Below are 25,049 nucleotides of genomic sequence, written 5' to 3'. Positions count from 1 at the left end.
ACATTAAGATAACACTTCATATTCACTTGGATGACTATAATAAAAACAGATGGACAATAACAGGTGTTGCTGAGGATGCAGAGAAATTGGAACCTTCATGGTGGGTTTGTAAAATGATGTAACCCCCTTTGGACAAGAGTTGGGCAGGTCCTCAAACTATTAAGCATGGAGTTACCCACATGACCCAGGCATTCCACTCCTAGGTATATACTCAGGAGAACTGCAGACACATGTACACACAAAATCTGTACATGATTGTTCATGGCAGCGTTATTCATAAGAGCCCCAAATTGGAAACAACCCAAATTACCATCAACTGATGAATGGATAAACAACCCATGGTATGTCCATACAAAGGAATATCATTCAGCAATAAAAAGGAATATCGCACCATAACATGGATGTCCCTTAAAAATATTGTTCTAAGGGAAAGAAGCCACGCACAAAAGGCTACATATTGTGCCAGTAAATTGTTGCTTTCCAGGAGCGGAGGGGAAGAGAAAGTGGAGAGTGAGTGATAACGGCGTGTGGCTTATTTTGAAGGTGCTAAAACTAGCCTGGGATGAGAGAGTGGTGATGGGTGCACAACCTTGTGAATGTATGAAATACCAGTAAAAGGAAGACATTTATGATGGGTGAATTATAGCTCAGTAAAAATGTCATTTACAAAAAGAAGAAAGGCATTCCCAGGATAATGTGATTCATTCCACCAGTAAGAAAGGTTTAAAAAGGGGGTTGTACTCATTGAATTATAATAATTTAAAGTAGAAAAAAAGGGAGGGGGTAGTAAAAGACCTCATGAAGGCACTAATATCTGCCCTAAATATTCAAGTGTGAGTAGGAGTCAAGTTGATGAAGGGAGCAAAAAAGGACATCTTGGAAATGGGAATGATACAAGCATGAATAGTAGATATTAAATAAATATTTTTAAATGAATTAATGATTTTGGAGAATTATGTACATGATTTGCATATGTCATGAGAGCCCCTTCTACAGTTTCCAAGATAAGTAGGGACCTGCCAACACAATAGGACCAAACTGGGTTGGGAACCACCTGTCCCACGGCAGATAGCACAGTGAAAAAATTATGATCTTATTAGTTTCCTCTGATACGAAACACCTGTAAACTTCTCTGTCTCTCTGACTGGACTGATCTCTGAGGAGCTCTTAGAATAGAGTTTTGCTATTCTTTTTATCCTAGACGGTGTCTACGAATACAGACATAACATCTGGCTAAATATTAAGCAAAGGCTAATCATCTCACATCATAAAAATAGACGAAGTTGTGTAGAATACTTTCTTTTTAAATTTTTCAACTAACTTCGTGGGAATACAGAACTGTAGACTTATGTCTATAAATTCTACACATTTTCTAAATTATGAGTAATGTCTATAGAATCCACAACTAGCCTCTTCTATTCCTAGATTTTAAGAACATTTTAACAAGCTAAAGTTTCAAAATACATTAAAATAAGTGCCAAAAACACCCCAATTTGAATACCAGTAATTTTTCAGCTACAGAAAAATTTAGTTGAATCCGTGAAGGTGGGAGATGGCCATTAAATGGTATTAGGTGCTGCACAATTTAACTTAAAAAAAAAACAAAAACATAATTAACCAGCATATCATTCCGTACAATTGATTATTTTTGAGACAAACAGTTGGGCCTGGCATGATAACAAGAGCCAACCTGAGTAGGAAACATTTTACCTGGGAGAAACTGTCAGTGGTTTGCAAACATAAAGATAAGAGATGTGTGAGAGACGGGTTAGAAGGTAATAGGATTTTGCCCTACTATGGAAAACTTAAGCTACCGATCGGAAAGCTTTTATGTGATATCGCCTTTTGAGTGACAACTGTCGATAGGAGTTGAACAGTGGTGAGGTCAGTATGGATTTTTTTCGAGGTTTCTCAGCTGCCATTGCCTGTCATGAGAGTTGTCAATTTCAAATCACATACATTCAGTATTTTACAGCATCGGTCAGTATGTAGAAAAGCAAAAGGGTCCTAATAATTACTCATTTTAAAATTTCTTCATCTCAATGCAATGCCAGGTTTCAAAATGCTCTGAAGGCCGTTGAAAGCTTCTTACTTTAAAAAATAGGTTAATAACCTGCAAGTAATTTTTTTCAAAGATTTGGATAATTCAATCTTACAGTGTATTTTGTTTCCTTTAATGAAGAGCAAATTACTTTTGTTTAAAAGACTTTCATTTGCTCTATTGTACATTTTTCATCTGATGTAGAGAAAAATCAATTATTCTAAGAGTTAAGTTCTTTCTGGCAGTTCATTTAAGTAAATCCTACTAAGTTAAATGACCATCAGTATTTTTTCCGTATTTATCAACTCCAGGAAAAGTGCTATAATGTACAGAAGTGGAATATAATTTGCTGTTGAGGAAATGGCATTGATTTTTCTGTCGGTTAAAGATTGCTAGTTGGAATGCAAGAATAATATGTTAACTTGTACTTGACAAAATTTACTTGATAAAAATCATTCTAGACTAGAAAGGAGGTGGCTATTCCCATATCCAATATAACTGGCTTCTGCCTGATGTAATAAAATCTCTGTTGGGAATAGAGAAAGGGTGCGAAATTTGGGATAATAATCACCAAAATAATAGATTACAGTTTATCTGCATGTAATGTTTTGAAATATATAAACCACTTTTATCTACATGCCATAATTTAATTACTAGCATATCAATTTTATGCAGTCAGGTCCTTGGATGGCTTCAAGGAAAGACTGCTTTCATACTGTAAAATTATATAAAACATCTCGGGGCTTGTATGCATTGGATCAAAATAGTGTACCTACCTATACTTGTTTCATTTCATGAGGTACTAACATTTGGTTAGGGGTCCACAAAACTGTCAAAATAGATCAACGATCAAAATATAAAAAACTAGGAAAATACATAAACTTTTCAAGGGTAAAAGACATATCTTTTTATTTGTTGATTTTTCTATACAAGTCCAGATACCGTGTTTCCCCGAAAATAAGACCTAGCCAGACAATCAGTTCTAATGTGTCTTTTGGAGCAAAAATTAATATAAGACCTGATCTTATTTTACTATAATGTAAGACCTGGTCTTATATAATATGGTAGAATAGAATAGAATAGAATAGAATACCCGGCCTTATTTTACTATAAGACCTGGTCTTACATACTAATATAATATAATACGGGGTTTTATATTAATTTTTGCTCCAAAAGACACATGAGAGCTGATTATCCGGCTAGGTCTTATTTTCAGGGAAACACGGTATTGACATGACAAGGTCAGTAACTATTTTGTATGCTATTTCTCCCCAAAGGCATTAAGTGGAAAGGACATATTTGTTGGAAATCTAGGCAGCTCCCAAATAGCTCTCCTCTCCCCCGGCCGAGCAGGACCAGTGGGGAGAGAGCCGAGGAGTGAGGCAGATGCTCAGGATGATGTGGTCCAGCTGTGCAGCAACAGTGGGCTTTCTCCATTCCCACCCAGCCCCTGGGAAACCAGAGTTCCCCTTCACAGGGCCAGAGCCTGCTGAGGTTAAAAATAGTGACACAAGGAGCAGGGATGACCGAGAACAGGTAGCAGAATGAATTAGGCTATGAAGTCCACTTTCTCCCCAAATTCATCAATCTGATTCTTTGGAAGTGTGGGTGAGATGGCAGAGGCCAGAGGGGCTCAAATGTATGTCCCCCCACATAAAACGTCCCTCCACTTGGAAACATGAGGCATATGGATAACTACTCTCAGTAAATAACAGAAAATAAGTACCTTATTATAATATTTCTCTAATACATAATGTTGCATTATGTGACATGTCTTCAAAAATAATTTTGTTAAGAGTTATTTTGGTGAATACTTGTAATATATGTAATTAAGCATACATTAAAGAAAAGAAATTCTATTAAGAATTCATCACCTTAAATACCAAAACTGTTTATGAGAAACATCCTCCTGGTTATTTCTTGCACTGCAAATTACCTCGAGTCAAGAGGGATTTAAAATAGTTTGAAACTGTGTATTCAGAAATTCACAGGGGAGCTGAAATCAACAATACTGCCAATAAATTTATAATTTGAAAGTTATAAGCTTTAAAATATCTATCACGTGGCAGCTTCTAACGGTAATCATTAAAATAATACAACCAATAATTATTGAGTAGATACTATGTTCCAAGTATTCTATTAAGCATTATATATGCATGGTTTCATTAAAACTTTACAACTACTTTATTAGGTAAGTGCTATTAGCATTTTTACTTAAGAAATGTGTACCTGACTTGAAAATTCTATATGGCAACACTTGAATTATATTTCATGTGTATTACCTGTGTTTTCCATTTTCTCTTAAAATTATTCTAGTCAGGGATGTGAAAGCTATTATATATGCCCACTGCCATGTAGATACTGAATAACATAATTAGTTTTGGGAAGCAACGTGTTATTTTAGGAATTACGGGTAAGAAAATAATCAGAAAGACTTAAATTCAAGTCCCAACAGCACCTTTGTCTAGCTGTGTTCCTTAATCTCTTAAAGATTTGGTTTTATCATTTCAAAAATGGGAATAATAAATGCGAGTTGCCTCACAGGGTTATTGTGAGAATCAAAGAAGGTATTAAATGAGAGAAGTGGTCTCAAGGGAGTTGCACCCATAGATGCAGGCTTTGTCCCCTGCGTTTTCTGATTGCCCCATCTTTTGCCAGCTCACTCCCTGTGCCCTCTTGTACACTCCTTCTAGAAGCTCGCTCCCTCCTTGGTAAGGCTGCAGGGCTTATCTCTCATGATGGAAGCCATTTCGACCATCTCTGGGGTCACATGTCATCATGGATTTCTGTCTGTAGCTTGACTCTTACATACTTATTTCTATGACAGTAAATACCCATTAACAACAACAAAAAAGCTGAAAAATACCTACTCAATTTTGGAATCAAGTCTAGACAGAAATGCTTTTTTTTTTTTTTATTTCCAAAAAGTCAAAGGCCGTGGAAAGGACATCTTTTGTCAACAAAACGAGATAACTTCCTTTAGAAATATATAGCTTTAAACTAAAATAATACATGTTAAATAAAGGCCATGACATTCAGCTCCTGAAAGACACAAGGCGTATGATTTTTTAAAATAATGCCTTTAGCTTTTCCTAAGGTACTCCTTTGATCAAGCTTTCTTGGATCTAGTTCCTATCCCTTTAGGTAGTTTTTTGAATTTTATTTGGAAATGAAACCAGAAACCCACACTGATAGTTGGAGACTGCCCTCTGAAGACCAGATATAAGCTAGAATTGGCTTCTGTCAAGCCACTGACATGGCATCTGTCCTCTATCCTCTTTGAATCATAAGGTGTTAGGATTGAAGGAATACCAGAGGTTCCCCTTCACTAGAATATCAGAACCTGTTGAGAGATTTTAAAACACACACATTACTTGGACCTAGAACAGCTGAATGGATGACAGAGGCAGATACTAATTTCTAGAGTTCAGGGACCTACTGGGTCACATAAAATACAAATCCTGTGCAGATATTTTCAGCCTGTGTACTCCTGCTGAAGGGCTTGATAATTTTTTTTTTCCCATCAGAATTTAATGTCTTAGCTGTCCCCTTTCTTTCCAGGACAATCCAACTTTTCATCTGCATATTTGATGACCGATATCATCTCTACTTTGCTTTCTCAAAGATACTTCTGAGAACAAACGTAAAAGTAAATTCAGGTGTTGCCTCCACAAAACATGATTGTCTTCTAGTTTTTCTATCTGGAACATAGAATATTCTTGACATCTGTCCATTTCACTCCTTCCCCTATACATCAAGTTCTATGACATTTTTCTCCAAACTGTATCTTAAATCCATCCACGTCTCTCAATCTCCATTACCATGACGTGAGTCCAAGCCGCCACTGTTTTCTTTTTGGATCTCTCATATATGGCCTCATATCTGCTAGCTTACACATATTCTTGCCTTCTTCCAATTCCTTTTCTACAGAGGAACTAGAGTGATGTCTTCAAGGTGACTCAAATCACATTATTCCCTCCCAAAAATTCTTCAGAAGATTTGTGATTGCCCTTAGAACAATGTCTATAATATTTGACATAACTTACAAGGACGTGTATGATGTCATCTCTGACTGCAGCTCCTGCATCATGCTGTGTCAGTGATCTCTCAAACACTATGATCCAGACACACTTTCCCAAATGAGCTCGTCCATATCTCTCTGTGTTGGTACTTTCCTTAGAGGGTTTAATCTTTCCTACGCCTGATGGTAATGGCTGCCATCATAGTCCCCGTTTACCTGGACAACCGGACCCATTGTTTGCCTTATTTGGGGCAAAGTCTTTTCAAAACCATAAAAAAAACAAAACAAAACAACAAAAAAAAACCCCTCTTATTTTATAGTCTCATAGCAGTATAAGTACTGCATTTGTTTAATGTCTCTCTTATTCAGTACTGTATTCTGAGTCCCTAGCACAGTACCTGGCCAATAATAGGTGCTCAGTAAGCCATGATTGGATACACAAGGATAAAAACAACCTGTGTTAGTTTCTTGTGGTTGCCATAATAAATTACCAGAAACTTGGTGTCTTAATACAATAGAAATTTATTCTCTCACAGTTCTGGAGGTTAGAAGTCCAAAATCAAGGTGTGGGCAAGAACATGCTCCCTCTGAAATCCCTAGGGAAGGATCCTCCTTTGCCTCTCCCAGCTTCTGGTGGCTCTGGGCATTCCTGGGCAGGTGGCAGCATCACTCCAATCTCTGCCTCCATCTGCACATGGCTGTCTTCTCCCTGTGTCCACTCTTCTTCTAAGCCAACAGGTGTTAGGATGCATACTAAAGCCAGGATGATTTCATCTAGAGATCCTTAGTTAATCACATCTAAAAAGATCCTATTTCTAAATAAGGTCAGACTCTGAGGATCCAGGTGGACATAATTTTTTTTTTGGGGGGGTCACCATTCAACTCTTCGACATAGCCCTCCCCCTAATACTTCTTGCTATTCCTTTTCCCTTCCTCCTGTCCCCTTATTAGCTGGAGTTCATTAGAAAAGCTGGCTCCATCGTTAACATTTATAGCAGGATCTTTCTCAGCTGCTCAATTAGAGCTTAATTCCTGAAATCAAAATAACACCTTAGGGGGGCAAAATCCCCTGTGATTATTCTTACTGGTGAAACAAGGAATATCTTTAGAAAATAGATATATCTCTGGAGAAGGGAGAGAATTATTTAGTTTTCCAAGAAGCCGAACTAAAAAATGACACATGGTACCTATTTTATGTGACTTGTTTCCTAATAAAAAGTGAACTTAAATATAATATCCACTTCAATTATATGTGTGAAAGTGGAGGGAGGGGAGTGTACTATTTTTGAAATCCATAGTCAGCTGTGAATAACGGAGAGGAGAAGATATCACTTGGCCCAAACACGCACTAGCATAGCTTAGTGTTCACTTTGCAAATGTGTCTTGGGAAGAACAGTCTGTGGCACTGATCTCATTCATAAAGAGACCCAGCCAGAAGGACTTGGGGCACCAGATTCATTAAGCAACCCCAACTCTCTGTCACTTAACCTACTACCCAAGAGAGAGAGAAGGTAATGATGTTCCTGTTTGTAGTCTATGATTCTATTTCCAGCATATTCCTGCCCCCACCCCCCCGCCGCCCTTCACCTTGCCAGACTTGCACCATTGATGACCATGTGTCACCATGAGAAAAACCTAACGCCGGTGTTGGCAGCAGATGGCGAACCTCTTCCACTCTTATGTTTTGGTGGCAATATCAATGAATACAAATAATTGTGAAAGTGATTCCAGGATACATATTTTTAATATGAAATTAATTGGTGTGCCTTGCAAATGGAAAAGATTTACAGATGTTTGCTGAGTATGGACTAGGCTTAGAGCCAGGCAGGGGGTAGACAGAGGTTAATAAGGAATGGTCCTGACCATTCGTTATTGACTCAGGGAGCTCAAGTTCTGCAGGGGAGACAGACACATAAATAAATAATTATGACACAGAGGGAAACGTTAAATAATAGAACTCTGCTCTTGGTTCAGAAATAGTACCAACCCCCGCCCCCTCTCAAAAAAACCCACCCAAGACAACAACAGCAACAAAGAAAAGTGTTGAGTGTATTTGTGTGCAGAGAAAGCTTCCTAGAAGAGGTAAATGAACATGTTTTTAAAGGATGCATGGGGACTTTTCTGGACAGGCAAATTTAATGAGGGTGGGTAGGGGGAGAAGCAGCAGGCTTTGGGCAAAGGGAATTAGATATGCAAAAGCAGGAGAGAGGAAGAACAGAGATCGTCCTTGGAACTATGAAAAACTTGATAACGGTGGGACATAAAGTGAGTTTGGTGACCAGAAGTTTGTCTCTGGAGGTGACAACGCTAGATGTGAAAGTTGGACTTAGATGAGGGGAGATTTACTGAAGAGTCTTAAGCTCTGTGTGTGTGTGTGTGTGTGTGTGTGCGCGCGCGCGCGCGTGCGTGTGTGTATGTGTGTGGTGGCGGTGGTTGGGGGAGGATATGGTCATATTTAATCCATTAATTTCATTCCTATAGTATTGAAATAACCCTAAAATGGTAAAAAATACATTTACTCATAATAATAAAATGATAGCCCGATAACAAAAAGAGAGTTTATTACATTCTTGCACATCAAATTAAGTAAATATTATGTCACACTTAAAGCATAATAAAAGACTGGATAGCCACACGGCAAAAATTATATATTCTGCTTTCATGTAAGTTAAAGGAGGTTCAGTGAAGTCATTCTTTTATCCAATTTTTGATTTTCTATTGCATTTCAGGTGACCTATAAATAATTGTCATCGTGAACATAAAATGTTTAATAAAAATTAAGACACCTAATGTTTATGGATGCCATTTTTAATGGAATTTTGGGGGAAAAACACATAAAATTCACTTTTTAAAAGGAAATTCTGTTATTATCACATTCTCATCCTGTAATATGTATTCAAATGTTATCTCTTGCGGTTGGTGCCAATGAATGATCATTGTTCTCTAAGTAACTGCCTGAGTCTATCAGTCGAGGAGAAATAAGTGAGCATAAATCACAACCTTCCATTCCTTTCATTTGTATCCTGCTTTGGAATTTGTAAAGGACTTTAACATACATTGTTAAAGCATGTGTCTGCTGCACAGGTATTAGCACACGACTGAAGTGCTTATTAAACAAATTTAGTTCTTGCCTGGGAAACTGAGTGTTTGGTTATTCAAGAACAGAGTGTAGTTTGTCTGGGTGCGAACCAGTCAGAGGTACCAAAGCTGCTGGTTCTCCAGCCCTTCTCAGAAGGAATATGTAGTACCAGAATCCTTCATTCAACAAGAACTACACAGTCTACCCTTCTCTATGGCCCAAGACAGGAGACACTGATGCTCCGGCCCCCAGGAAAACTCTCAGGTCACGATGGATTTGATTTTTGAATAATAGTTCAAGTGAATCAACTAAGGTAAAAAGAAAGGTCTAGTAAGGTATTAAAATATCTATAATGAATTTATTCATCCTTTCCAAGAGTTTGTTGGCTGCCTAGGAATGCCTAGCATTGAGTCTGGAGCTAGAGGGGATTCAAAAGAGATGTATGAAACTGTAAATTTACCCAAAAATATTGAAAGATACGCTCACAATGGGTGAATTTCACGGTATAAAAATTGTACTTCAATAGAGGTATTAAAGAAGGGGGAGGGGGATAGGAAGAAGAAAAACAGAGCAAGGGAGGAAAACGAATCAAATTACCCATGTGTTGCAGTGGGAATTCCAAACGGAAGAGGGCAGGAGGGAATACAGTCACTTTTCCCAAATTTTAATCATTTATTGGTAACTTTGCGATTTGCCTTATCATTTGATTGTCATATTTTTATTGATTGATTAATTCTCTATTTTTGGCTATTATTTTTTAAAAATGTAACATCTTTATTGGTAATATTTCTTTTTAAACCAGCTTATTTTACTTAAATTGATTACTTAAAACAAGAAAAAGGGGGAAAAATAGAATCCCTTGCCCTCTAGGAGCTGACAGTGTAGTTAGGGTAGGTAATATATGTAAATAAGCAAATTGTGTAACAAATCAAATGAACAGAAAACAAACATTATATATGTTGAGAGAAAAGTGAGATTACTGTGAGCTAAACTTGTAGAGAGAGTAAATTACAGAGTTACTTGGAATTGAGCTGGGCAGTTCAGAATGGATAAAACTTGGGAAAACAGAGGAACCATATTATCAACTATCACTTGTGCCACAATTATATGTTAAACACATGGGTGATTCACATACAAGTGGCATATACAGTGTTTCCTTGAAAATAAGACCAAGTCTTAATTTTTGCTCCAAAAGACGCTTTAGGGCTTTATGTTCGGGGGATGTCAGCCTGAAAAATCATGCTAGGGCTTATTTTCCAGTTAGGTCTTATTTTTGGGGAAACACAGTATTATCTTATTTAAATTTTATAGTAATTATGTAAAAGAGGTATTATTACTCATAGTTTACATTTAAGGAAATTAAGGCTCAGAAGTTAATGGATATACGCAAAATCACACAGTTTATAAGTGGTTTAGCCAGATTTCAAATCCATGTCTGTTTGATGACAGAGGCAGTGTTTCTTCCAGAGGGAAGAACATTCTAGGTAGGTGGAAACAGTATGAGTGAACGCATGAAGTCGTGTGTATGGTATGAGAGGAGCCTGTCCTGCTCAGAATAGAAGGTTGTTGAAAAATAGCTCATCATCTGTTTACAGAATTATGGTCTACTGTGGTAGTATGTCTTTCCACAGAAAGAAAAGGGATGTTTAGTATTAGGAGAGAAAGGAGACCTTGATCCTGGGGATTTCCACTGCCAGCCAGTTGGATGATTTAAAACTGTGGCTCTCTCTTCAGGAGCCTCATATCTTTAATACGATTCCATTTTTCTTTCTCTTTATGATGGAGGTCTTTCTCCGTCATATTGTTGTATAACGACAATACTAGTCTACAAGCAATCATTTTATTATTTCATATCTCATCAGGAAAATGTACCCCCTCCTAAACACACACATGCACACGTGCATGCACACACATGCATATGCACACACACATGCACACACGGCCGTTTGAAGGCATGTGAAAAAAGGATCAGAGCAGCTCCTTTCGTTCCTTTGCAGTGAAAACTTGTATACGTTGTGGTATGAGAGTAAAGAATTTGATTCTGCTTGGAGAGTCAACAATAATATTCCTGTTAAATTTTTTAAAATTTATTGTTTTTGTTGCTGTTGTTGTTTATCATTCTTTCTTATCCATTATTATCCCATATTAGTTTGGAAATTTTATACTTCGTCTTTAAAAAGAAAATATTTACCCTATAAAATGTGTACACATACTGGTTTGCCCTGTACAGAACCTTAGAACACTGAACTCTGATGTCTCCATTTGAATTGTCACTACTACAGTACAGTATTTTAGTTCTGCCCTTAATTCATCTGCACAAATTAAACCTTACCATTATTTTATGCAGACAATGTTTGTTGACATTTACCATTTTATGTAGTCACTATTTCTTTTTGTACTTCACATGACCCTTGAAATCATTTTCCTTCTCCCCGAAATGCATTCCTTAAAAGTCCCATTGGCACAGGCTTATTGATGAGGAATGCATTCAATATAAAATTATAAGATGAACTCCTTTACCTCTAAAATAAAATGTCTTTATTTTCCCCTCATCCTTAAAAGATAGTTTTTATAGATACTCAGTTCTAAGTCGATAGCCATTTTCTATCAACACTTAGAAATGATTCCCTGTCTTTTGGCTTCTTTTTTTGCTGTGGAGAAGTCTGTTGTCAGTCTCATTGTCGTTCTTGGGAAGGTGACCTTGCTTTTCTCTCCAGCGATTTTTAAAAAGCAGTCTTTGTCTTTGGTGTTCTGTAGTGTCGCTGTGCCCTGTGTAGGTATGGATTTTTTTCATTATTCTTGACTTGAGAATTGTTAAATTTCCTGAATGTGAGTTCATGCTTTTCATCAATTAGGAGAAATTCTCAGTACTTATGACTTTAAATTACCTGTGTGATCTCTTTTTTGAGACTGTGACTACTTATATGTCAGAATTCATATTACCCTCTCTGTCTCCTAATTTCTAGTTCATGCTTTATGTCTTCTTATGAGTTTGTGCTACATTCTTATTTTTTCAGATATATCTTGTAGGAACCTATCTCCTTAATTGTATTTAATTTGCTGTTTCATCCGTTCGTTGAGGGTTTTGTTTAACAATTGTATTTCCACTTGTGGACATACATTCTGTTCTTTTTCAGATCTACATAGACGTTCCTGGGGATCTCTGGTAGCTGCTCTGTTTTTTGTGATCCCATCCTTCAATTCTTTGTGTATTTCCTACACGACTATTCTGTAGTCTGTCTGTGATGATTCCAGTACGTGAAGGCCATTGGGATCTAAATCTGTTTCCTCTCCCCGAGGATGCTTGTTCTCTTTTGGGCTTACTGATCTTCGTGAACTCCACCTTGCACAATCTGCATCTGTGAAGATTCTGCAGGATTAAATTAGAGACGCTTTCCTTCAGATACAATACATGTTTGCCTCTGCTATGAGCAGATGGTGCCGTCAATCTACAATCTCTTAAACTCCCTACCTGGGTTCTGCCTTAATGAGAAGGTGTCCAGGCCCACCCCCTACTCTTCACTATTGACCCAAAGCATTTCGTCTTATTTGTAGGCTGTTAGGCAGCCATTGTTATTGCTGTCACCATAGCGCTCACCCTCTGGCTTGCTCATGGTTCCCAGCAATGCGTCTCCATGGTGCGGTCCCCCTGTTTTTAAATGGAGGTGGGGGGAAAGGCTTGGAGATTTTCTTCCTCTAAGACCAGCAGTGCAACCACAAGTATGTTTCACAGCAGGCAGTTCCCCAAGATTATCTGTTGTGCTAAACTTCCGAAAGTGAGAAATCCTTGTTTCATGTTTAGCAAGAAAATCATATGCATTGACTATAAAAATAAGAATGACAATCTAGTTCTTATCCTGTGAAATGCAAATAAGGTCCAGTCCAGTTTGAAATACAGTGACAAATAATTTGACTCTGCCTAAATTACACCAGGAAACTTATTTGATGTGAGAAAGAAGCACCTCGACTTACAAAGAGTTTAGATTTTGAAAGGCTCTTCCCAATCCCATTTGGTAGCAAATCCGATGGGACACTGTCAGATTGACTAGGGCATAGTATCTCAGTAACTTTTAGTTTCACTTCTATTTATATCATAATTGTTTACTTCTTCCAATCCTTTCAACATTCTCACTTTTTTTTATACTTGTATTACGGTGAATAACTCCCAAACCAGCAGAAAGACAGTGACTATGTGTAGACTATCACATAATCCCGTGGCAAAAACATGCAATGGCATGCTTGCTAACCATTTGTGTTGACCGTGAAGGTTGTGTTTCTTGCTTTGACTTAGCTTTGCTCTAGCTTCAGCCCTCTCTACTTCCCATGGCCTCAAACTAGATTCTTCAATGATTAATATACAAATCGATGGAGAAATTACAGCTACTGGGGAAGGAAGGTGCATAGAGGTAGGACTGACTTTGGTCAGAGCACATATTCATCCTCTAATAGCTTTTGGTACTATGCGGAATACTATTACTACGTGATTATACTGACGTGGCCTGGGAACCACAAGTATACAGACTATGTGAAGTATGTGAAAGAATGACAGAGAGCAGAATAAAGATGTTAATCCATTCCCCAAGAAGGTACTTATGTCACCTACAGGTTAGTCGAGTGTGTATTTTGGGCGTAGACAGGAGAAAATACTCATCTTGGAAATAAAAACAAAGCTTAGCCATTGCAAATCTTAGTTGAGCTGGGCTGACAAGGACTTATCAATAATTTGGTACCAATGTATATTGTTAAGAAGGGAATGCTACCTCCCACTCTTAGTGTTGCATTCATCATCAGTGACACACAGTCATGTAAGTCCTGGCTCTTCTCCATGCCTTTATTCATTTTCAAGGGGGTGGAGTAACTACTGGTAAAACTGGAAAGATAAAACTGGGGAGGTTTAACTTAGCCCCCCTTTTCCATCTTGGGAGCAAGCGGATCCCAGAGAGCAGGCTTCTCTTCAGGTCTAACAGGTCAGGTTCTTCCATTGTCATCATGTGAGGGGTGCTGTCACCATCCAGCCCTGCCTGATGTGGGCTGCATAAGTCGGCCTGATTGGTTCTCTTTTTCAGTTAGCAAGTTTATTTGGCCGAAAGTAGTATATGTGCTATATTGCCCAACTTACCTTTTATCACTGATAAAAGTGACATTTTGCTGTTATCTGGTGACTCTTGTCTTATACCTCAATTGCTCCAGAATTTGTGGGGGTAAGGGTAAAACTATTTATTATTTTATTGTTTTCATCAGTAACAGCGTTATGTAGCCATTCTTTTTTGTACTGTTTTGTTTATTGTGTTTTTCTTGTGGAATCAGAAGCCAAGATACCATTTATAAAATACATTGAGAAATGTGCTGCCTGAGAAATGTGCTCCCGTGTCACAACATCCACAGAGCCCAGTTCCCACCAGTGACACTTTGTGCAGGATAATAGACACTTTTTAATTCAGCTCATCTTCTATACATTTCTCCAACACTGCCCACGTTGTTGCTTTGTCATGTCATATTTGATGTGTTTTATCTCTCTAGGACATAGTTTAAGTCTATCTTCCAAATTCACGTTGCAGCAAGAGCTCTTCTTGTTGCATTTCTAGCTGTAGTGATTGCCAGGAAAGATGTTTAGAGAGAAGCTTCATTTATCATTTCTGTTTTCGTAATTTGAGAGAGTTTGCTGAATTTATTTCTTAAGACAGGGTTTAGAGAAGAAAAAGCAAAAAAACCCCTGTATTTTTATAGTAATGAATGTAGGAAAACATCTGTCGATAACCAAATCACAAGAATATTTAGTTCACCGTTTAGGGTGGTTTGTTCCATTTTGTGACAGCTAAAGATCTCCTCGGCAATGATAAAACTATTTTTCTCCCCCGTGGCTAAAATATTGAATTTACCCTGAGTTCCCATGTTGATGCTACTGGGATTACTACTGAGAATCTCTTTGCTTGTATAGCAGTTGATAGCACCTTTAGGTTTGTTTTGTTCTCCACTTCGTTCCTTGAATTCCTCAAGCACAATACAGTGTTTCTGTTGACTATGGCAGAAAAACTTCCTTTGGTTTGTTAATTATCATAAATTGGCTGTAATGGATGTTTTATACAAGATATTGATTCAAGTAGTTGATTTTTAAATATCAAGTTCTGAATGGGAGTACTGTACGATTGACCTTATTTTGCAGGGTCACATACCTAAATGGCCATCATATTGCCAATGCTAAAACTGACTCGTCCTGGGTACATCTACTCAGCAGTCCAGTTCAACATACATTCATTGAGTGCTTATTATGTGTGGTTCACTGTGATAGGCCCTAACCAAATACATGTTCCCCTTGGTGTCAATCAAGGAAACGGTTACTTTTAAATCAGTTTGATTTGGTGGCACCTTAAAAATATTTTGATCTGTTTAGGGATTGCTTTTTCTTTTTCATACAAACTACACCTAATGCTGTGTTCTTTGTGGTTTGTTTAAAGTATTTCTAATTATGTGCTGGGTAGAGATCAATTCCTAAAGCTGCTAATTCATAAGGCTGGTGACAAAGAATGTAAGGGACATCCATGGATGGACAATTTGGGGACTAAAAGTTTTAGTAAGTGGAAAAATAGTTCTAATCCATACTTTATTCCAAACAGAAACTTGCCTAACCTTAGAATATAGATTTCTCTGATTGTGATTTATTTTCCACTGGGTTTCCATGCTGTGAAGTAGAGCTACATGCAAAAAAAAAAAAAAAAAAAAAAAAAAGGAATGAAATACACAGGTTCCTGTGGTAATTTAGTAAGTTGGAAACTGTTTAAATTGTAGGTAACTCTTCAAAACAATACAACTAGGGAGTCTCCATTAATATGCACCTTTGTGGTAGCTGATTGTTGTTTTATTGAAATCCACAGTATTGTCCAGGCCAACAAAGCAAGAATTGGACCAGTGGTTCCCCTCTACTTTTCATCAGTGTCTTTCCACTCTTGGTTTGAGGAAAGTGAGGACCTAAAAAAGTGTTAGTTCAGAGTGAGAAGACTGCTGGGAAACTTGAGTTCTCTGAAACAGATTGCTTCTTATAATACCCAAGGCAGGGGACAAGATGCACTCAGCGTTCTGCTTTACGACCTGAAAATGAAGTCTGGCCTATTTATAAAGTAAAGCTTTTGATAAAAATGTATCTTGCAGCACATCTGGTTTGATTTAGCAAAGTCCACAGAAACAGTGTATTTGTCTTAGAAGCCTCATCTCTAGGGGTTTGGGCATACTGAATTATCCGTGAATATTATCGAGGCATGAATAATACAACGTTCTTGCCTTTATTAGCTCCCCAAATCACTAGTCATGAGCTTTTATTTTTGATATGTCATGTTTCTTTTCTGATGAGTCATGTTATATTACACACTCTTTGGCAGGGAAGAGGCGTGTCATTTTGCTGAAATGTATTACAGCCGGACACTGAAACAATGCATAAAATAACCTTGTTAAAAAAATCACCTGATTAATAGGCCTAAAATATCGAACAGTGACAATGAAAGGTACAGACTGTTCACACTGAAAGCCAGCTCAAAACCCCACCACCCACGTGTACTTTCACTGCGGTCTCATCAAGGACTGAAAAGAAATGCCAGGCTTCCCGTTTCTAACACCCTCTTCCAACATACTACTCTATTTTAAAACAATATATCACTTCCCTTTGCCCAAATGCAAATAACATGTTCTGCTGAAAAGAACCCAGCTTGGAGTCAGAAAAATTTGGGTTCAAAATCCACACAGGCCATTTACCAGTTCTGACTTCAGCCAAGTTAAATAAGTTCTCCCAGCTTCTGTGTCTTTATATGTAAAAGCTTCACAGACTTGTCGTGTGTTTTGAAAGAAATACCAGAGGGAAGATGCCGAGTACAATGTCTGTGGAGTCTGTGAATAGGTGGGAGTGACTTTTATACTGGTTTCTGGTTACCCTGCCTTTCGTAGATATGTACACGGGATGCCTTTCTTTGTGTGTTGTATTTATTCAATTCAGCCACCATTTTATTTCTATTTTTAGAGTATCAATCATGAAATTGTGTGAAACAGTGGCATAGGACCAAAATTATGAGTCAGAACTACTAATCTTGTATGTCCATTTGATCTCTCTGGAATTCCATTTTCTCTATGATATATGGGAATTGGAGCTCATCCCAAAGGGTCCTTCCAGTTCTGATCTGCTCTAATTTTATGATTCAAACTTTTAAGAGAGGTAAAACCCTATCAAGGAAAGGTTGGGTCCCTGGTTACTCTTTTAGATACTGATAGAAGCTGGTTAATGTCCAGTTTGTGAAACAAGCCTATTTGATGAAAGATTCCTGTAGTCAGAAAGAGACAACTTATTAGATGGCACACACGCTGGGGAACACAGTAAGGGTATATAAGTGAAAATTATTTCAGATCTGATTTTGACTTCTTGTCAGTATGGGGAATCTCATGGGCATGTTGAAAAAGAAAGATATGTTCTTTTGTAGACAAATTGACATTATCTGTAATGATGGCTAACGGTATGTATAACAAAAGCTTGATATAAATGACACGAAAGCTTACAAATTAAGACTAACACTTCGGATAACAATAGTTAGTCTTAGGCTCTATTATTATATCATTAAAATCAATAGCAATCATTGTTATTTGTTAAGTATCGACAGCATTCAATACTGGGCATATTTTATGACTGACATGTTCACCAAACACAGTGTTTATTCTTAAGGTTAATCGTTTCACAGAAAAAGTGAGTATTGATATCCACTGGCTGAGGGTGTTGTCTTTCAGAAGGGTCACATTTTCTGAAGCATTAGATCTGCGCAGGGTTGGGAACCTTGAGGGACAATGCTGTACTATTTAAAGGCCACGTGGGTGGTAGACGCTGAAACTCTGGAGGACCTATTACAGTTTCAGCTTTCTGGAGACATGATGACTTGCTAATGGGTACTTACTGTCTTGGTAACAATGCACTTGGCAGCTCACTGGAAACCTACTTTTATCTGTGAAACAAGGGCTAGTAAGAGTATCTACTTTATAGGATTGCTGTAAGGATTAAATAAGATACAGCTTTGCACATAATAAATGTTCAATAAGTGTAAGCTATTATTAGTAGTAATGATAATCTACTACCAGGGAATACTTGGAAATTTTCTAGAGATCAAAGTTTGCAAGAGATCTTATAGTCAGGAGACTAAGGACTAAGTAAGACATTTGTAAATCTTGAACCATATTAGGTTTTTGGGGGTTTTTTGGATACATTTTAAACTAAGGATATAGAGCAATATGTTTCTTAAGAGGATTCTGTGTGTATTCTTAATAAACTTAAGGTCTGACAGGTTTTTGTTTTCTTTTTTTTTTTTCCTGAGACTCATATATTGGAAAGCGGTGGAGAAAGAGCAGATTGTGGTACTTGGGACTTGTTGGAGAAGTAAATAACACATGGAAATCTCTTAGAATCCACTGTAAGACTTGTGATGTCAGAAGGAGTGGTCCTGGCTCCCGATTTGCTTTCTTAAATTTAGGGCACAGAGGGAGCCGAACCATAACACAGGAATTACCTAAAGGAGGGGAAAGATTCTTTGCCTGCCTCTGTGATTCCAAAGAAACCAGCCTTAATAAAGAAATGGGTGTCCTTTCATGTTAAAGCAGTATCATTGATTATGGCAGAGACCTATGTGATGGAAGCTCTTTATTTTTCTTACATAAGCTTTCTGAACAGTTAATTTACCACATAGGATTTGATTCTGGAAATTCAGGTAACACTGATAATCCATTAGGAAATTTTCTAGCTGCAGAATAAAAAAGTTGGTTTACATTACATCTGTGTTGAGAATTGGGAAAACATGTTTGTAGGATGTTTGCGTCTTAAACAACTACTCAAGACATTCCACGAGATTTGGTAATAATAGCAATAAAAGCATTATTCACAGTGTAAATTGGGTCAAACAGCAGGAAAGCATTAACAAAATCGCAGCTGAATATACGTAGAAGAAATAATTGGATCTGAATGAACTCAAACTGGATTTAAATATAAGAGTTGCGTCTTGAAGTAACTATTTTAAAACACAAATTACACGGTTCCCCTAGGTGCTAATTTTGTCATGTATAAAATTCCGTATTTTCTCACTTTTCGAACTAGGGATCTGCTAGAGGTGAGTAAAGCCATTCACAAACACTTCATTGCTTAGTCTTTCTTGGCTTTGACTGTTTCAAGACCATCCTTCTGATTCTCCTTTTCTGGCTGCTCTAGACGTTATAAAGTGCTCTCGAGTCACAGAAGCCAAAATAGTCTCACCACTGCCCTTGCAGAGAGAAGTAAACGCTCCCCTCTATATGCTCAGCAGTGCTTCCATCCAGGGCCCACCCACACACTAGTCTCCACCAGGTGCCACGTGGAGGGCATACTGTTAATCCTTACGGTGTCAACAGACAAATAGATGTGTGCTATGGAGACCGTGTTCGGTTGGGGCATTATCTTTTGTAATTCCAAATCAGACATAAATAGTAAATCATTGTGGAGACAAACTGGTGTTTACTGGAGGTGTTTCTTCACAGACACTCAGTCACTAGGATTTTTAGAGATTGTTTTTTCACTGTTTTGAAATGATTCAGTGGTTTCCTAGGGAGTCAGATACCCGAGACCAGAGTCTGTTGTTCTGATAAAACCCTAGAGTAAAAATAAACAGTTCCAAAGTACTACCTGATGTCTTTTTAATTTCCGGGGGCTCCTAGACTTTCCTAATGTGCCCACACATAGCTTTCTACTCCTAGATTTGATATCATTCGTACAAGCTTCAAAGAGAAGGCAGAACTAGGCTTTTCCAAAGAAACTCAGCTCGGAGTTTCAAAATGAGTTTTTCAGAGCCTGTAAGAGATAATGGTCTGAAAACTCAAAGGGCTTTTCGTTTACAAGAGTCAGGCTTATGAGAGAGACATGTTTGGGGGGAATCTAAAAACATGGTTAGCCTGGGTGTATGTTAGAAGTAAGGCTAGGAATCTTTGGTCTATGGTTCTACATTTTTTTCTGTACTCATCGTTCAGTTCATGGGCCAAGGGAAGCCAGTGGAGGGAGGCAGAGGAATGGTCTATGGTTTCCTTTAGTTGGAAGCAGTGGATCATGGACTTGGGAGACTAGGGACTTAGAAGAAGATGAGGCTAAATGGGGAGACCGAAGGCAGATGACGAAGTGCCCTTCATGCCATCCTGAGGACTTTAGATTTGATTCCAAAGGGTAGTAGGGATCCATTAAAGGGTGTGCTCCTGGACAGTCCTATGGCAGGTTTTCTTTTAGTAAGATTTCTCTGGCAGCAGTGAGGATGGTCTGTTAAGAGAGGTGGGTGTTATTTGATTTATAGTGACAGGAAGTGTAATCATCCAGGGAAGGCATAAAAAAGGACCAAAATTAAGGCAGTGAAACTGGAGGAGGAAGATGATGGGACAGATTATTTAGGCATACAACTTGTGGGACACCTTGACTGAGGATGTAGGAGGAAGAAGGAAAAGGAGACTCATGGAATGATCCCAACATTTTTATCTGAAGTGCTGGTTGTCCCATTCATTGAGCAAGGAACCAAGGACATTAAAAGAAGTTGGTATGTTGGGATGGGGTTGAAGATGAGAGAGATTTTGTCATCATAAGTTTGAAGAGGCAGTTGGAAGGAACTGAGGATTTAGATTTAAAAGTCAATATTCAGTAGCCAAACACCTGGGTGAGATTTTTCTTTTTTTTACCTGTATACTCTTTCCTATTCTAAACCGATAGTTTCCATCTCTTTTTCCACATAAGAAATTACCTTGATGATTTCATCCAATACAGAGTGGCGTACATTTGGTAAAGTGCTTTGAATTTCTTCAGGCCACAGAAACCAGGTAACGATGCCCATTATTTTCCAAACACAATTTCATTATAATCTGTGATTCACTATAAGCCCTCCTAACTTTGGAAAAATAGATATGTGTACCTTCCAAGCATACAAACTATCTTTGCCCTGCCTTCATTGTTGTGATTGAATGAATTGTTAGGTGTGAGGTTCGACTGGATTCAAAGTCTAGTTCAGTTTGCTTTCTAGGAGAGGAAATTGGGACCTACACTCAGCGTTCCTCCAGAAAGCCGTCCTCATGCTAGGGCTTCATACTTTCCTCTTTCTTCCCTCATCTACAGCTTAGCTATTTCCACCTCTAGTTCTTACATCATCTTTATTTTTTTCCTTCCTCTCAATACTTCTTCAAACATTCTATAGAACAAACTCTCACCCAATGAAGAATTAGAGGATTACAACATGTGTCAATAATATTTGTTATCTTTACATTGAAAAGACACATCCTCTTAAGGTTGTAATAAGGAAATGCCTTACTTGATATCCTTTAAAAATCATAAAAGGAGCGTTTTTAACCTTTCATTTGTATCACATAGCTCCGTATATGAATTCTTGCACGTTGAAAGAGTCTGATGGGTGTTTTTCTCTCTACAACACGGTGTTGAAGTTGGGTCTGGATGATGTATAGTGGTACTGATATATTTTTTATGCTTCATGTACTAAATTTTTAAAAAGTTACACCTGCAGATTTTTATCTGTGTTCCATCAGCATAAACGCTCCAGGATCAGCACTTTTCAGTTCTCCCATGAAAAGTGATGAGGTCTTGCAAGGGCTGGGGTCATATGATCCGTCTCAGGGCTGTCTTAAACCGTGCCAGAAGCCAGGGCATAAAGTGAGTGCTATTTTGGCCACACTTTATTGAATTCCCTCTCCAGATGCTCTACATATTTCACAGCAGAATTAGCAACAGCAATCCTTGTGGAAGATCATAAATGTCCTATCTCCTCTCAATCCCCAAACCAGTTCACAGCCACTATTCGCTGAAGATGATGACAAACTTATTCTATCCACCTGACAGTGCAAAAAAGCCATGTGCTTGAGGGCTCTAGAGTTCCAGGGGGGACAGAAAGGAGGTTGGGGGTAGCATCACGGGAGTGCAGAAAGTTTAGCTTTGAAGTCTGACACTTTTCCTTGCTTGCCATTCTCTATGTTTTATGGGGCCTAAGAGGGCAGCCAATGACCGTCAACCATGCTTCATACCTTGAGCCCCAAGCTGGACTTGTCACTTTCCTTCTAAAGTCACGTAATCTTCCTGCAAGCCTGTGTATCCAAACAACCCATGTTAGCAGGCAGTTTGCATAGACGAACCTTTCTCGAAAACTGTCTCTGAGGAGAGTTTACCTAGGATTCTCTATGGTGTCGTCTGAAATGGAGTGACCAGGATTTTAGTATTCATATTAAACTACAGTCTAGCTCAGCAGTTTCGTCAAAGTGGTGTGAATGCACACTAATAATCGTAAGAGCCCCTGAGTTGTGGGAAGGTATGTTGAGTAGTTTTTCTTTCTGTGCAGCTATTTAAGGCGCGTGGATCAGTCTCTTTAGCGTGGCATCCCCTCAAATATAGTAAGTGACTGTGAGCAAATAAATGCCAAAGTCCACCTAAATTTTCCTTTTTATGTGGCAAGATGGCAATGAAGCACACACCTGAACTTCAGGACTCCATGGCAGTCTTTATTATCAGTTATCTCTGTGCCCAACGTGATCTGATGATAATTTTCAGATGTATTTCTCAAATATTTATTTTCCTGATCAAACTCCATGAAAATGCCAAGTGCAGTCCTTCCCACATCCATGTTCATCGATAATTTTATGCATTCCGTACACGACTTGTCTTTCTAATATTTTCCCTCTGAAGAATTAGAAATGCTAGGAGATTCATTTAGGTGAATTATATATAGTTTTTACAACACGCATTTTTTAAAAATCCTGTGTCTCTTTAATAATTAGCATCTTGATGTTTAGACTTTTGGAATTAGACTGTAAGGTGTCAAAAGTGCCAGATTATCTAAAACTATTGTCAGTAGCCAGCTCATTTCCGCCAGCTTTTTAGGCTATTGACTATAGCGGTCACCAAACCTTGGACTACAGCCCTGATGGAAATTGTCACATGGAAAACGAGGTCTGAGTTTAACAACAAATTCCGCTTACTTAATGCTTGACCCAGTGGATTACATTATTTAAGGTGCAGATGGAAATAAATGGATGGCTTTAGTGGCTCCAAGTGGATTTGAGGCTCATTACATTTCATCTTATTTTGGTGATTTATTTAAAAGTTGGACTCATAGGCTTTGTGTAATGATAGGGGAAACATGTTCTCTCACCCTTAAGTCTCTCAGGAAAGCATAGATCCTTTGTCCTGGATGCTGTCTTGAGAAGCTGCCCAGATCAGCAACTGCCTTCAAGTAAAAACATACTTGTGTCCGTCTACATGTTTTTATTTTAAGCCTCAAGAAAGGAAAATTTCCCAGCTTCACACAATGCCCTTTCTGTTTTCTTTCCAATATCCATAATGATGTCTTCTCCAGTTTAAGGCTTTTGCTTCCCATCCAGTACCTGCACACACACACACACACACACACACACACACACACACACACACACACACACACACAGTTGTAACCCATTTCCTGCATGTTCACCTTCTGTAAAAACCTTTGTATATAACACTGACTTTACAGCAGTTGACAACACATCCTAGGCTTCTTAGCCAGCTTTCTCCTTTGGCTGGGGTTCTGAGGATGTTAATGGTGAATGGTGGGGGTGGAGTGAAACCCCTGTTATCATGCAAGCAATTGCTAACTGTGGACCTCTGCCTTTGTAATTTGTTCTTTATGGACTCGCCTGCAGCCAATAAGCAAAATCAATAGTCTTCGCTGAAAAGTAAGCAAGTGCCGGTGTGTTATGTGACAGGTGAAGATACATGTGCTTACCAGGGGTCAGGGGGCCACATGAAATTTCTCTCTGACTTCTTTTCAAAAAGCTCAATCCATTTAGGGAGCATTCGTCACTGGAAAATGTTGCAGCGGGGAATAAGAAAGGCGGTTGCTCTTCTTTTCTCATTTAACGATGTTTGTTTTCAACAGCCTGTTCAATAATGTCACTGAGAAGAAATTATGTGAGAAGAATAAAGTGCTTAGAGTCTATTTATTTATTCATTCATTCGTTTCTGTAGAATAACACTAGCTGTTGCTTTCTCATGTATATTAATACAGCGTTGGTTGTCCAAACCTTTGTTTGTTCTGTCCCTTTCCAAGAAATAGGTAAGTCTTTATTACCATGGAATTGATTACCTGTAGTTTAAGTCAGAGGGAAGGTTATATGAGCTTGATGGGAGACATACATATTTTTAAGCCAACATTATGGTAGAACGTAAATCTACTCAATAATTTGGCTTCTGATAAGACGCCAAGAACCTCTTTCATTTCCTCTTAAGAATCATCAGACATCAGGCAATTTTGGAGAAGAACATAAAATAAAAGACTAATGAGCAAAAGTGGATTTGAAGGAGCTAAAATAAAATGGGCTTTTAATCTTTGATGTTTTATCACTGCATTTCCCCATTTGGCTTCTCACACTCCAGTTTGTCTGAAGTTGAGTTCAGAAAACAGGGTTTCACTGGCAAGCAAGGTTTCTTAACCTGGTATTAAATTGAAACAAACAAATGAATAGGAGTTTTCTTTTTCGTTCCTTATTCGGGGTATTTTTGCAGAACCTGTAACAGACCATGAACCCACATGTGTAAGAGTAACCAGGTGGGGTTTTCATAGGAAGAAAGAGTTAAGTAGGCAACTGCCATGTGGTTGTCCATGGACAGGGTCTGACAACACGGGTTGCTCTGACATCTTTGGAGGATTCAAAATTCTGTAGCATCAGAATTGATGCTCAGTAAGATTACAGGTCATCTCATTGTATGACCTCATTACAATGAAAATTCCTACCTGCCAAAAGGTACACACTGCTTATTTCATGTTATATTTAATATCACAGAATTCCAGTACGTAAAAGTAATTTGGGCAGTATCTTAGCGTCCATTGGGCCTCAGGCTCTTCTTTCTAAAC

Source organism: Rhinolophus ferrumequinum, chromosome 27 (assembly GCF_004115265.2).
Source record: "Rhinolophus ferrumequinum isolate MPI-CBG mRhiFer1 chromosome 27, mRhiFer1_v1.p, whole genome shotgun sequence".
NCBI lineage: Eukaryota > Metazoa > Chordata > Mammalia > Chiroptera > Rhinolophidae > Rhinolophus > Rhinolophus ferrumequinum.
This window is presented reverse-complemented; position numbering follows the sequence as displayed.